Raw genomic sequence first — 15,425 nt, 5'->3', positions numbered from 1 at the left:
GGGAATGGGGGGGTAGTAATTTGGTGTGTTGGCTTTGTTCTTTTTCTTGTTCTAGTTGTGATTTTATGATAATTCATTCAGCTGAATATGTTGTTTTGTGTATTTTTGCGTGTATACATTATATTTGTCAGGAAAAATATTTTAAAAACTTTTGTAAGGCAAAAATATTTGCTTCCACTGAGGAACTGAAATGTATTTCTTCTTTGTAATTTCCTCTGTTTGTCTAACAGAACTCCTACAACTAAATGTGAAGTTCTAACACTTATATAAACCAATGTGACCAAATATTTCCCTTCTTTTTCCTCAGTCTTTGACTTTGTACTAATATTTCCTTTGCCATGATTGTTTTTAATCTCCATATTTTAAACCATTATTTAGCTTTACATATTTTTAACTGGATATGACTGCTTGGAAGGTGACGTCTCTTAACATTCACGTCAACTACTTGAAACTCCATTGTTTAAATTAATAGGAATAGTTATTTCTCTTGGGGATCTCTCCTACCTACCTATCAACTGACCAAGAATCGCAGAAGCAAAAAAAAAAAAAAAAGTTCATGTTCACTACAACACTTTATTACGTAGATGGCATCATAGCTGTCTAAAAGACTTAATTTACCCTAAAAAGAATCCACTTCACACTTAGAAAATCGTTGAAGGAATTTGAAGAATTTAATAATGCCTATAGGAGTAATAACCATGTGGCAATCCTTTAAAGCATATTAATGCTGCAAATAAAATAACAATAAATAATTTCCTGTAACTGTCCAAATTCTATAGTGCCTAAGTAACCCTTGTAAAAAGGAACGACTGGAGCCCAAAGAACGGCCATGTGTTGTTACCTTAGCATGCCCAGGATGGTTGTAATTGCAATCATTATGTGGTAGGAAGCTATCCTAAGTTTTAGCTTGGAAGTTACTTAATTCACACAATCTGTTACAGTTCTAAATGCAGTTCAAATTAACTGTACTTCCTAAATGTAGCTCTTGAAATCACTACAGTACAATTAACTCCTTGATAAAATGTTTTTAAAAAACAAAAGATAGGTGTCCTAGATATTTGAATGCAATATGATTCAAAATGCCAAAACTTAGCATTTCTAGGCATTTGGATACAATGTACATAGAAGTAAGGTTTAATACAACTAAAATTTTTTTGATAAACCAAAGTTAAAGTCTTACTTGTTTACTTGCAGGAATTATCCATAAGCTTGACAGTGATTATTAAACAAAAATTAATGGAGAGTCTGTTGATAAGGAGATTTTATGTAGATTGAGTGCCTTGTCACTTACATTACAATGATACTACCTGCTGGCTGGATGGCTAATTGTGAGAAGTCTCTTTTTCAAGAAAAAAAAATAATGAAAATCACAATGTGCTACATAATAGCACATTACAGAGCTCTGCCCCAGCTCCAAATATATCAATTGGCAATTATATTTTCAAATATATCAATTATCAATAAATACAATTGGCAGAATCAGAAAAGACAACAAAATGAGTGGAGAATTTTCTTTTTGCTATGTTCCTAAGATACCCCAAAATGAACGTGGGTAAGTATTGGGCCTATTTTTCCTTAGAGCTAGCCCACTAGCAATTGTAATTAAAATCACCTTCCATGCCCATCCCTCTTCTATGGGAACTGCTTCATCCAGAGCCTCTGCCTAGGTGACTTCAGTCCCATCAGGTAGTCCCAGTCAGGTAAAACTGATCGGACTAGAGTGGGCACTTGACTTTGGGAACCAATCCATAGGCTGACTCTCCACCTCTGACCATCACAAAAGATACATTGAGACAATCATATTTCTTGGAGATTTGAAGTAAGAATTTGCTAGACGGCCTTGTGCAAAACCATGGTGGGTGCAAAACTTTGAGAAAGCTTGTAGGTAGTAGAACAGAAAAAAACTGCCCTGTTACCTGACAGGACAGTTGGAATGACTATGTAGATTTGATACCTGGAAACTGAACAGCCATTCAGCTCCAGTGTCCCAAGGCCAGGTTCTATTGTAATTCCAGTCCTTTTCTTTTTCAATCCAAGCCCTTAGAGTAAACTTCTTTCCTTGAGCTAGCTAATGCCAATTAGTCTATACTCCTTATATCCACAAAAGCTGAACTAAAACAAAGCTTAGGATCAACAGTTACAGTCTAATTGTTTCTCAGTTTTTATTAGAAGGCACGAATTGCCAGGAGAAATGGCAGCTGCTAAATGCTTTTACTTTAAATGCTGTTTGCAAAGCAGGATACCAAACTCATTCTCAAGGACAAGATGGTTGTTGCAAACTTTAGCAAAATCACACTTAATGATAAATGATTTAGGCAGTTTTTATAAGAACTTAAAGAGATATGATTTTGAAAAGTTCAAAATAGAATGTTACAGAATCCCATTTAAAGATAGAGTTGGGAGCTAAAATATTTTAGCGATTCATCTGAATCTGAGACAAATTACAGTAGACACTGGCTGTCATCTGAAATCACTTTATTTTTGTTTTTTTACATTTCTTGGCTCACTATTTTTATAAAGACCGAAAAGTTTAGAAAATACAGGCTGTGTTTGTTTGCCTTTCCAGCCCATACTCCAGGATGATGTTTCAACTTCTATTTTACCGCTTTCCACATTTACCTTACTTTCTCAACCTGCCAGTACACTTTCCTTGCTGGCCTCCAGCCTTGGATCAATCATGCCACTTGCTTTCGCAGCTCCTACAAGTGAGCTATTGAGTAGGTTGGAGAGGTTTCCAACTGTGCCATCATGAAGCTATAGTCACCAGGTGAGCTTTCAGTGGCATGGGACAAAGTATCACTGACCAGCAGAACTCATGCTTCCATTCTCTAAAACAGAGATTCTAAATTTCTCTACCACTGTCTATATAAGAACAGATACCATGAGAAAAATGAAGGGTCTGATTACTAAGACTAGGCCTATTTAAATCTTACATAAAATTTCACAAGGAAATAAGATTTGGAATGTCTCAGCAATCATTCTGCAGTATCATATATACTTTCTGAAGTCTTTACTACAATCGAGATCATGAATATATCCATCACTCCTCAAGTTTCCTTGAACCCGTTTGTATTCCCTTTGTTTGCAATATGTAAGAGTATATAATTTACTTTTGATTAATGTCTGTGTTTAACAATTTGCTAGCCTAATTCCTAAAAATTTAACAATCAGCTCTTGAGACCTGGGATCAGCTGGCTATAGCACATCACTGATTTTCTTACCTCTCATTCTCCTTTCTCCAGTTTAAGTAACTTCAGTTCCTTCAACTTTTCCTCATCTTACTTATTTGTCAAAGCTTTCATCAGTTTTAAGCCTCTCAATTCAGCTATTGATCTGAGAACTGGACCAGAGAGTGCTACTCTATATGTTACAGGTCTAAAAATGAAACCAAGCTGTAAATGTTAAAGGAAAAGAGAGCCTGGGGCACTTACCTAGGGCTGAGAAATTAGGAGGTTGCCAGGAAAGGTAGCTCCAAGTAAGAAGGGACCCTTTCTAACTAAGCGGCCCTTGGGAGATCTCTCTGTAGATGTGGGTAGGAGGAAGGAAGCAAAGCAGGGTTACTCAGTTCTGGAGTGGGACATATTTTTTGCACACTGCGCTTTCTGCAGGCACCACTCAACAGCACCACTAATTGAATTCAATGCCACTGATTATTTCAATAGCAACCCCCATTGGGCCTATATCTACCCAGGAATAATGGTTGTGGGTGTCAAAGAGGTAATTTGGAAAGACATTTTTCTCTACTGCTTTAAGTGAAACCTTGGAGGGGGAGAACCTGAGCCGCCCCAAAATGTCTTATTCAGGGTTAAAACTTTCTTTTCCCTGGCTGTAATGGAATCTCATTGTCCTCTTTGAGTTTTTGCTTTTATGAATAACAGGAAGATGGCCTGATTTTAAAGATTGCCCTTGACTCTTTTTCAAGTAGCACAATCCAGATCATTCACTTTGTCACCATAATTTTAACTTAAAACACCCCTAAACCATACTTGAGACTATTACAAATTTGTTTATTTTGTAGTAGATAAAATAATAAAATCTTCTTAAAATTTTTACAACTGTTAATAGTGTTTAGGTTAGCTCAGCCAAATGCATGCTTGGGGATGCTTGAAGTGTCCTAAAAGCAAATGGTTCTTTTGGTGAATGGTTCATTTGTACAGGATACTCTGGCCAGAGCTGAAAATGGCTTTTGCTTGTTTAGGTGTAATTTTACAGCATTTAAAACATTAGAGTTTTAAATAACATTTTAGATCAATTTGAATGTAAAAGGATAGGAAAAAAGTTGCAAAATTTATATTGCAAAGTAACTCTGCTCATATCAATCCAGTTCGCAGCATAAGAAAATTTTCCTTTCAACACGGCTTTTCCTGTCTTTCAGATTCCTGGAAAAAATGATGGTGTATTTCATATGAATGTAAAAGACTCTTTTGGCTTTGGTCTAGTATCAATAATCTGGGTAGCGGGGTTGGGGAAAATTGGGCCCTGAGGGTTGTCGTCTCATTGGCATGAAACATATGGAAAACACAGGTACATTTGTGCTGCTGTTGAACTATTTTCTTAAGCCAGTTACTATGGTTTCTGAGTGCATCAACAGACAGTCCCCTTTCCATGCTGCTCTTCACATTTCCAAATGCTCCCTGTCCTTAAAGTCATTGCTATTCAAATTGTAGTGTGCGGAAGAGCAAACTGGGTTTCACCTGGGAGCTTATTAGAAATGCAGAATCTTGAGCTTGTCCAAGACTGCTGAATCAGAATCTGCATGGTTACAAGATCCCCAAATCATTCACAACCACAGGAAAGTTTGAGAGCTGATCATATGCATGGACTTTCCCTAATAATTTTGACCATAGTGATAAACGCCTCTTTTCTCTAAACTCCCACCTTACCTTTTGTCCATTCTTCATATTAGCACTCTATTATATAATCAGTTTCTCACGAATTGTTGGACATATGCAAATATAATTTCCCTGACAATATTGTGAGCTCTTAGACCAGGGGTTGGCACAATTCTCTAAAAGGCCACATGGTAAATGTTTTAGGCTTTGCAGTCCAGGTACTGTCTCAGTTGCATATTCTTTCTGGACTTGTTTACTCTTTATTTATCTTTTTTTAAAGATTTTATTTATTTATTCGACAGAGAGAGAGACAGCCAGCAAGAAAGGGAACACAAGCCGGGGGAGTGGGAGAGGAAAAAGCAGGCTCATAGCAGAGGAGCCTGATGCGGGGCTCGATCCCGGAATACCGGGATCACGCCCTGAGCCGAAGGCAGACGCTTAACCGCTGTGCCACCCAGGCGCCCCTGGACTTGTTTACTCTTTAAAACTAAAATATACTAGGTAGAAAGCCATACAAAAACAGGCCCTAGTCTACATTTGGTTTGTGGGCAGTAGTTTGCCCGCCCCTGCCCTAGATGGCTAGGCCAGAGTTGTATGTTGGGCTTTTGGTACAGTGCTGTTATGGAGGTTTGCAATCAATGCTTATTATTCAGTGGATTGTTAAAAGTCATTTCATATTTCCTTCTGTCTTATGTTCTAAAACTTGTGAGGTAAGGTTTAGAAAAAGTTCTAAAAAATTCTATCTCAATAAAAGGACATATTTACATACTTTAAGAAGAAGCTATTAAAAAGAATGGAAGATTCCAAATGAACTCATACATACATGCATACATACATACTTTTCTTTTCTTATGGGTGCCAAGACAAAAATAAACCATGAATTTCCACTTGGCAAAAGAATATAATAATCCTTAATTTTTCATTAAGATCATATTGATAAAGAAATGTTGATATTTATTCTAGCCGAAAATGAGTACATCAATAGCAAAAAGAATGAAAGTAATATTCCACAGTAGCCGGTTTAAAATTTTTTATGGCACTATATTTTTTGTGACTTGACTGTAGTATTATTCTTTAGTCTCTTAGTGCTTGTTAAATTGTAACTTAATATTATTATGAGCCCTCTGTGGTGCGTGGTGTTTAAGGTATTTTATACATCAGGATTAATTTCTTGATTTTTGATTGCATTAATACTTAAAGAACTGAAACAGTGTTAGCAAGAGAGGAATGAAAAAATATCCGAGGAAAAGCAGCAGTATAACATATATATTGCACACGCACATACACACACACACGTGCACACGCACAGACACACACATGCATGCAAGCAAGCATGCTGACCTGTGTTATTGCCCCAGGCAATGTTAGGGAGAGAAATGTGTTTTCTGTTTAGACTGCTATTTTGTGGATTTTTTTTTTGACCCTTATAAGAAAACTAGTAATAAGCTTATTTTGAGACCAGAAAAAAAAAGTAGTTTTCCTGATAGGAAAGACCAAAAAACATTACTGTTATATTTCCTATAGATTCTTTCTTTCATTGGTATCAAAAGAACTAGACTGTGTTTAGAAATCTGAATTGAATGAAAAGCTGCATACTATTTAAAGTTGTGAAACCATTCGCTGTCAATATGATAATTTTTCTTAAGACATTGTTCATCTGCAGAGAAAGAAATCATATAATATTCAAGATGTAAGAGCAGATTATTTGCATTTATATTTTTTAAGCTTCATATGTTCACAAGAATAGGGCTTTTAATTTTCATACGCTTTAAGAGAATAATTAAAAGCTAATCTATAAATATTTAAAATACCATTATTTTTGTTTGGTTCCCCCCAATATTATTTTTATGTTTCCATGGAAGGCTTACTGAGTTTTGTTTTATTTCCATGTCTTTTTTCCTGTCTGGAGTTATGTTTAATAATCAAACAACACTGCTCAACTGGATGTAGTTGACCTTACATCCCCAAAACATTATATAATCTTAATCGTTTTGAGGGGCTGCCCCTTTTGCAGGCATCCACTGGGTTTCCTGGGAGTGGAAGCTTGTACTTTTCCCAAATGACATAGAGAAACATACTGTGGAAAGTGTCCCAAGATTGTCAGGATGAGGTCTTCACAGGAAGTCGGGTCTAGGGAATCATTCATTCAAGATGATGATGTTTAGGTAGTGGAAATCAGTGAAGGTATCTTCAGAGGTCAAAAGGCATGACCGTATACTTTAATTAGTGGAGTTATGTTTGGAAAATTCCATGTTTCCCTTTTGGACATGCATGTGAATGTATAGATTCCTTGGAGATGTGTCTGTGCAGACGCGACCTCATAAGGTGGAGAAGAAGAGAGTAGATGCTGGTTTTGCACTGCTGCTATTTTTGGCCAACTCCTTTTATGGCAGAAACACAGCTTGCCTTAATTCCTGCTTGTATGTAGAACACATTCTTCTACATGAAGAGGGACCATATAAGTTAACACCCAAACTAGGACACTTCTGATGGTGCAAAAGGATGCTATTAACAATTCCAGCTGAAAGCAGATACACAGCAGGGACATTTGGCTAATGGATTAATGAGGAATGTTGAAGAGTGAATGGATACCATCCAAGATTTTATTAATGGGTTCTCAAAGGCCCTGGATCTCTGGGCTTGAGGAAGTGCTATGGCATAGCATTGGTTTTGGAAGTACACAGCTGATTCCCATCCTAGTTTATCACTTGCTGTCCACGTGACCTAGGGCATAATTGCTCTTTCAGTTTTCTGGTTATAAGTGGGAATAACAATCCTTACCACTCAAGGTTGTTTTAAGATTTAAAGGATGATGTATGTATAGTATTTAGCACGATGTTTGGCACAGAACAGTCACTCAGTAAGTAAATACTACACTTAATATCCCTACTTGACCAGAATTGAGTCCTATGAATATGAATAATGATATAACCACAGCAAGGTGGAAAAGAGTCTTTTTGACTTCTTGCTCTATACATTCTAACTCCAGTCCGATGTCTTCATGATTAGTCAGCAAGCTCCTGCCACGGGCTCCCCTCATGAACACTGACCTCTTGCAAATATTTAGACTGAACCATGAGGCCCGGGGCCTACTGTTTGAATAGGTTAGGGCTTATGCAGCCACAACGACCCAGATTTTTAGGACATTTCCCTAATGTTCTGTAATATATGACTTCTTCTTAGAAGAACACATTAGCAAGGTGGAAGATGTTCAGGCTACTTATGGATGCATATATTCCACAGTTCTCTTTTCTAGTAACACCGGAGAGCTGGGACTAGCAATTTGCTCATGAAAAAACATTTCAGGAATTTTGACAGTCATTATTAAAAATTATGTAAACATTAACTAAATTATATTAAAAACAAGGTTAATAAATACTCAAAATTCACCAATTGCTAATTATTTCATTGCATTTAACTATTACCTATGCTTTTCAGCTTATTTATGTCCATTGTGTCTATAAGGTGAAATACTGTATAGTGGTCTGCTACTGTCATTGCACATCTGTTCTCAACTCCACATTGAGTGATGCTACTTTGGCAGCTTGAAATCAGCCATGATGGATATATTCACATCATGGAAGCAGATGAACACTACAAATCAAGGCTTGGTTAAATGTGTGTTGATTGTCTAGACTTCAGAAATTGATGGAGAAAATGCAGATTAAGCCTTTAGGTATGCCTTGACTGCAACCGGTGTAGTGTGAATAGCACACAAAATTGAGGAAATATTCTCTCAATATTTAAAAACAATTCTCTGATTGAGCAAAGAAGTCAGTGAGATCATTGAAAAACTGGTGAAGTTCCTACATATGTCTTCATTGTTCTACTTTCTCAGTAATGTAAAGGAATGCATCAACCAACATTCATAACAGAGCTACACTTTTGCTCATCTATTGTAGTCATAGTTTGGCTATGAATACAAGAATTTAACAAAAAACTACAAAAGGATTCTGGGAGATTCAATTATCTACATAGAATTCACAGAAAAAAGTATTGTAAATTCTATTATTATTTGTAAATTGTGTGAGGTGAAATGTCCTCTATATCAGTAAAAATTTACAATAAATGTGTGTGTGTGTACCTAACTGTATTAATCTTAAATATATATATGCGTGTGTGTGTATATATATATATATATATGTATATATATATATTTATTTATTTATTTATATTATTTATTTATTTATTTATTTATTTTGCAGAGGGAGCTGGTTGTTAAACATTTACTAGAACACCACTCGGGGGGACCTATGGAGCTACTCTGATCTGATGTCAGAACTGCCCCTGAGTTCAGAACTGCCCCTAAGGTCAGTATTTAAGTATGGGAACTTCAGGGCTTGGTCGCTGTTTGCACTGCTAGTCCATGGAAAGGCCAAATCAGTAGGGGTTAAAGTCAGAGAAGTGAAGCTTGAAGAGTGAGACTAGATGGTAGAGTGAATGGTGACTTAAACTAGAGGCACAGGCTTGAAAAAGGACACAGAAGAAATCTACGTGCGAAACAAGACAGCCAGAGAGAGAATGAGATCAAGGGTGGGGTTAGTTCCTATCCTGAATTCACTCATTTAAAGGCACTCATTTAAAGGATGTCTATTTTATGTGGGGGCCACGAGACTCTCCACTGTTCTGAGTATACACCTAGAAGCTCTGTGCTGTCTCAGAGAGTTCAGGGGCCTGTGAGGTTAGAGTGTTGGTGAGGTTGAAAGTGAAATTTGGTTTGGGTGAGCTTCAACTCAAGGAAATTGGGGAGAAATGATCGCCATTTCAGGAAACATATTTTTTTTAGTAGAGTAGGATGGTAATTAGAAATGTTACAAATTTTATTTACTCTATTCTGCAGTTTTATGTAAGATTTCTTGGAAGCTCATTCTTGGCAATTAGACTCTTCAGTCCTCACATGGTACTTATTCTTATGCCTGTTATTTGCAACCGCAACATATGATATTTTTGCACATTTTTCTCTGATTTTAAAGGCAATCCATATTCATTGTAGAAAATTTGGAAGTCACAAAAAAATTGAAAAAATTGAAAAAATATTTAGTCAAATGCCACAATTCAGAGGTAACTATTAATATTGGAATATTTCCTTTAGAATATATGTGTATATATGCATATATGTGTATGTATGTGTAATATATATAATCATATATATGCATAATATATATATTTATATGTGTAGAGTCTTTTATTTGATACTAACTACAGTATGTTATGAGCATTTTTATTTGTTTTTAAAGTTTTTTACTTATCTATACTACTGTTCATAGAGAAAGAATGTCAATCCTTTGTTATATTTTCTAAAAAAATTTATAAATATGTCATTTGCCTTTTAAATTTGATTGTTTTGTGTGTTCTTGCTTTAAAATTTATTCTAAAACTTTAGTCAGATGTATTGATGTTTTTAATTGTGACTGGTTTTCCTTTTTATTCTTATAACATCTTTCTACAACTCAATGATAAAAATAGCCACAAAATGTCTTTGCAGGTACACACACACACACACACATACACACACACACACACACACATATATATATATTTATGTATATATACACATACATGCATGAAAATATGTGTATTAAATATTGAATCCATCTGAAATTCAATTTTGTGTTTAAAGGAATTCAAAAGGAACTATCTGACAACCTTTTTTTTCTGAAAGCCTGGTGAATTTTCTCAGAATGCTCATCAGCAGAATATATTTTTAGTTAAAATATATTTTTAATTAAAATGCTTTAGTTAAAGCATTTGGCTTTTAGAGAGACCTGAACGACAATGGCTTAAATCAGAGGTTCTCAGACTTTATTTAAAACAAGCATCAGAATCCCCTGGAAGGCTTGTCAAAACACAGATTGCTGGGAATTTTCTCCATAGTTTTGAGACAGTAGGCTGGGATAAGGTCCAAGAATTTGGATTTCTAACAAGTTCACAGGTGATATTGATGCTGCTGGTCCAGGGGCCACACTCAGAGTAACTGGTTTAAACAACTAAGGGATTGATGACTATCAGTGGATCAGGGATTGATGGTCTGTCTAAAGCTAGGCCTCCCAGGCCTGGTACCTTGGTTATGTGATGCCTTTGGAAACCTAGGCTCCTTGAATTTTTCTGTTCCTTAATCCTTAAATTGGGGCTTTAGGCTTTATGGTCCTGTGATTGCTCCTACAACTTCATGTTCCCTCCAATAATATTAGGAACAGGCTTCACCTGTACTTTCAACCCCCTACCTCTCCTTCCTCTTTGCTGCCCCCCCAAGCTGGACCTAGAGATTTCTGCTTACACCTTTTTTAGCTAGAACTGTGTCACACAGCAACTTTTACCTATAATGGCAATTTAGACACATAGATCTTTTTTTTTAAGCTAGCTACACTGCCACCCTGAACTAAACTGGATATAGAAGGCATTTGTGTATTGTGGCAATGTTTCTTTCCAGTGTTTCATTATTAAGATGTTGTTGGCTTATCATATTAAGGAGTTATCTTACTTTCCTTCCTCACTTACAAGGTGCTACCAGGCATATGATCTTTAAATGTGAAAGTATGTTTTTCTTAATTGGTATATTGATGTAGCTGGACTCATTGCAACAGCACATGTCCTAATACTAAATCGTCATTGCACTTATGCCTGATTATTCTCTAATAGTCTATTGAATTTGATTGCATATATTGTATTTAGATTTTTACATTATTTCTCGTTGACTAAATCAGTATGTTGTTGACTTTAGAGCTATATTTAACAAGTTTTTATATCAGGGTTATTCTAGTTTTAAAAACAAACTTGTGCACTGTGTCCCTGGGAAATAGCTAAGCTGAGGTTTACATGAATTTAAATGTTATAGACACTTCATGAGGTTCATACCTTAACTATTCCCATTTTACAGAGGAGGAATGTGAGTTTGAGAGCCGTTATCTAAGGTCATCGATCTAGGAGATTCTAAGCCCCTTCGTCCTTAGACTAATTCTTAATTTATTCGGTACACTGGGAAGCCTTCCATCTTTTGTTATGTTGTAGAATAGTTTATGTTGTGTGAGAATTATTAATTCCTCAAAAGATTAAAATAATTTCTCCATAAAATAAATTCAGATAATCATTTCTGATTCTGTAGTCTTTTGGGAAAATTATTTCATGATAACTTAAAATTTTCCTTACAGTTGATTTAGATTTTTAACTTCTTCTGTGTCGTTTAGATTGTCAAATTTATTAGCATACAATTGAACACAGTGTACACAGATGAAAATTATCTCTGTGTTTGTCACAATCTCTTTTGATTAGATTTATTAAAGAATGATAATTGCATTATGTTTTCTCAAAGAACTAGACCTTGGCTTATCTCTCAACTTTCTCTTTCTGTTTTATAATTCACTGTCCTATAAACATCACCATCATTCCTTTCTACCCCTCCTTTCCTTAGAACATTATTACAGTTGTTTCTTTCCCAATGTCTTAAAGTAAATGATTAGTGTATTTTCTCTACTTACTTTGTTATTTTAAAAAATTAACACAAGCTTTTGACTTTATTAATTTGTTTTTAAATATAGCTTTAGGTTAAATCCCTTACCTTTTTATACATGTCATTTCATTTTGCATTTGATTTTATGTTTAGCCAACAGTTATTTAGGAGAAATTATTTTAACTACCAGAGGATTATAAATATATGTCTGTTCTTTTTACTATTAATTTTCAGTGGTTTTGTATTTTTTGTTACATTTTGTTTTGTTTCATTTTGATCAGAGAGAGTAGCCAGTATAATTTTCATTTTTTGAGGATTACCGGGATGTTGATTGTTCCTAGAAAATAATCAAATTATATTTTCAAAGGCATTTTAAAGTAAAATACTATATATGTTTGTCATAGATAAAAATATATTTCATATAATTCATCTTTCTTAATTAATTTGTCATCAATTAAATCTCTTATTTGATGCTTCATAGACTAATAGTGGTTTATGAAATATCCCACTATAAACATATTTCTGTCCATTTCTTCTATTTTCATCAATACAAACTTTTTATATTTTTATAACCTGACACATAATTCTTGTGTCTCCTTTTAATCTTGTGAATTCACTCCTTTTATATCACATATGCTTTTCTTTTTCTTGGGTATTTTCTTGCCTATATAAATATCACTGCCTCTGCTTTATTTTTTTTTTAACATTTGTTAGAAATATTGTTGACCATCTCATTCTCTTTAAGCTTTTTGTTTAATTTTGTTTTACATATTTTTCTTGTAAGCAGCAGTTGGATTTTCATAAAACTAAATCTAAATATTTTCCTTTCTTAATAAGGAATTTTAAACCAATATTCATTAAGGGGTATAATCAATGTTTTAGATCTACTTTTGGAATTTTATTTTTCTAAGTTTATAATTCTTGTTTCTTTTCTTATTACCTGCCTTTTACTACATACACTGTGTATTTTTTCATTTGTATTTCTTTCAGAGATTTGGAAGATACAATCCTGCTTTCAATTCTATTTAGGCACTATTTTTGGTTAAAAAATACAGAAATTTATCAATCTTTTTTTTTTAAGATTTTATTTATTTACTTGACAGACAGAGAGACAGCCAGCGAGAGAGGGAACACAAGCAAGGGGAGTGGGAAAGGAAGGAGCAGGCTCGCAGCCGAGGAGCCTGATGCGGGGCTCGATCCCAGGACCCTGGGATCACGCCCTGAGCCAAACGCAGATGCTTAACGACTGAGCCACCCAGGCGCCCCAGAAATTTATCAGTCTTTAATTATTCATTCATCAAGCATTTTTTTGTAAGTTTTGTAAGGTAGGCACTATTCTATACCATAGGTTACCATAGTTAGCAAATAAATACATACATAAATAAAAATGGTATAGTCTCTGCCTTTATGAATTTTATACTCCAGAGAGTAAGACATTTATTTGCCAAAGAATCACACAACACTGTTATAAAACTTAGGGTTCAACTAGAGATGTAGAACCAGTAGAAGGTATATATTAAGAAATGTATTGCAAGGATTTGACTTAGTCGTGTGTGCTGACTAAACAAGTCTGAAATTGTAGGGCAGGTTATCAGAAAGAGTGAGCTAGGATCTCTTAGTCAAGGGCTGAAGCTACTGTCCACACACAAATTTCTTCTTCTTTAGGGACACCCCAGCTTTGATTTTAAGGTCTTTCAACTGAGCGAATCAGCTCTACCAAGATTATCTCGAAAAATCTCCCTTGCTTAAAGTCAACTGATTATGAACTTTAATCACACATACAAAATACCTTCATAGCAACACCCTGGTTGGTATTTGATTGACTCACTGGGGATTATAACCAAGTTGACATATCAAAAAGATAATTAAAAATGTAAAATTACAATTGTGAGAAGTATAATAAGGAAGAGGAACATAGTATTATAAAATTGAACATAAAGGAAAAAAGCTGACTTAGAATGGAGGCTAGGTAGGCCTTGGCTCCTTCATGGTCCATCTTGTTGCTTGGTCCAATACTTTATAAGTATTTGGGAGTCATGGGCCTCGTTGATTTTGCAGGTTGGCTAAGACTTCATAGCCACTACATGCTGACCATTATCTTAAAGGGAATTATTTACCTCATTTATATGGGCCGAAATTATTTTCCAGATGAGCCAGACCAAAAGAATCTCCCTCTTAAATGGTTCTCAGACTGTTCATTGCTTTAAAATGTAAACATAAGCAAGCAAATACTTCACCATCATCAACAAAAAACATATCCAGCCTTTAAGCATTTTAAGACTTTTCTTTTAATTATGTTATGTTAGTCACCATACAGTATATCATAAGTTTTTGATGTAGTGTTTCATGATTCATTGTTTGCATATAACACCCAGTGCTCCATGCAATACATGCCCTCCTTAATACCCATCACCGGCCTATCCCAATCCCCCACCCTCTCCCCTCTGAAGCCCTCAGTTTGTTTCCCAGAGTCCATAGTCTCTCATGGTTCATTCCCCCTTCTGTTTACCCCCCCTTCATTCTTCCCTTCCTTCTACTACCGATCTCCCTGCTGTTTCTTATCTTCCATAAATGAGTGAAACCATATGATAATTGTCTTTCTCTGCTTGACTTATTTCACTTTGCACAATTTCCTCCAGTCCCGTCCATGTTGCTGCAAATGTTGGATAATCATTCTTTCTGATGGCTGAGTATCAATATTCCATTGTATATATGGACCACATCTTCTTTATCCATTTGTCTGTTGAAGGGCATCTCGCCTCCTTCCACCGTTTAGCTATCGTGGACAATGCTGCTATGAACATTGGGGTGCATATGGCCCTTCTCTTCACTACGTATGTATCTTTGGGGTAAATACCCAGTAGTGCAATTGCTGGATCATAGGGTAGCTCTATTTTTAACTTTTTGAGGGACCTCCACACTGTTTTCCAAAGTGGCTGTACCAACTTGCATTCCCACCAACAGTGTAAGAGGGTTCCCTTTTCTCCACATCCTCTCCAACATTTGTTGTTTCTTGCCTTGTCCATTTTTGCCATTCTAACTGGTATAAAGTGGTATCTCAATGTGGTTTTGATTTGAATTTCCCTGATGGCTAATGATTTTGAACATTTTTTCATGTGTCTGTTAGCCATTTCTATGTCTTCATT

General features: G+C 35.4%; 1 long non-coding RNA gene across 1 annotated transcript in view; it reads left to right on the top strand.

The window, feature by feature from the left end:
- Positions 1-15,425, top strand: part of LOC113244786 (uncharacterized) — a 613,758-nt gene that overhangs the window by 996 nt on the left and 597,337 nt on the right. Inside the window, exon 2 of the long non-coding RNA XR_003312516.4 lies at positions 9,038-9,142. This is a non-coding gene — a long non-coding RNA (uncharacterized LOC113244786). The remainder of the gene's footprint in view (positions 1-9,037; positions 9,143-15,425) is intronic.

The sequence above is a fragment of the Ursus arctos genome, unplaced genomic scaffold (genome assembly GCF_023065955.2).
Source record: "Ursus arctos isolate Adak ecotype North America unplaced genomic scaffold, UrsArc2.0 scaffold_8, whole genome shotgun sequence".
NCBI lineage: Eukaryota > Metazoa > Chordata > Mammalia > Carnivora > Ursidae > Ursus > Ursus arctos.
The sequence above is the reverse complement of the archived record's forward strand: the minus strand, read 5'-3'. Positions and strand labels throughout refer to the sequence as shown.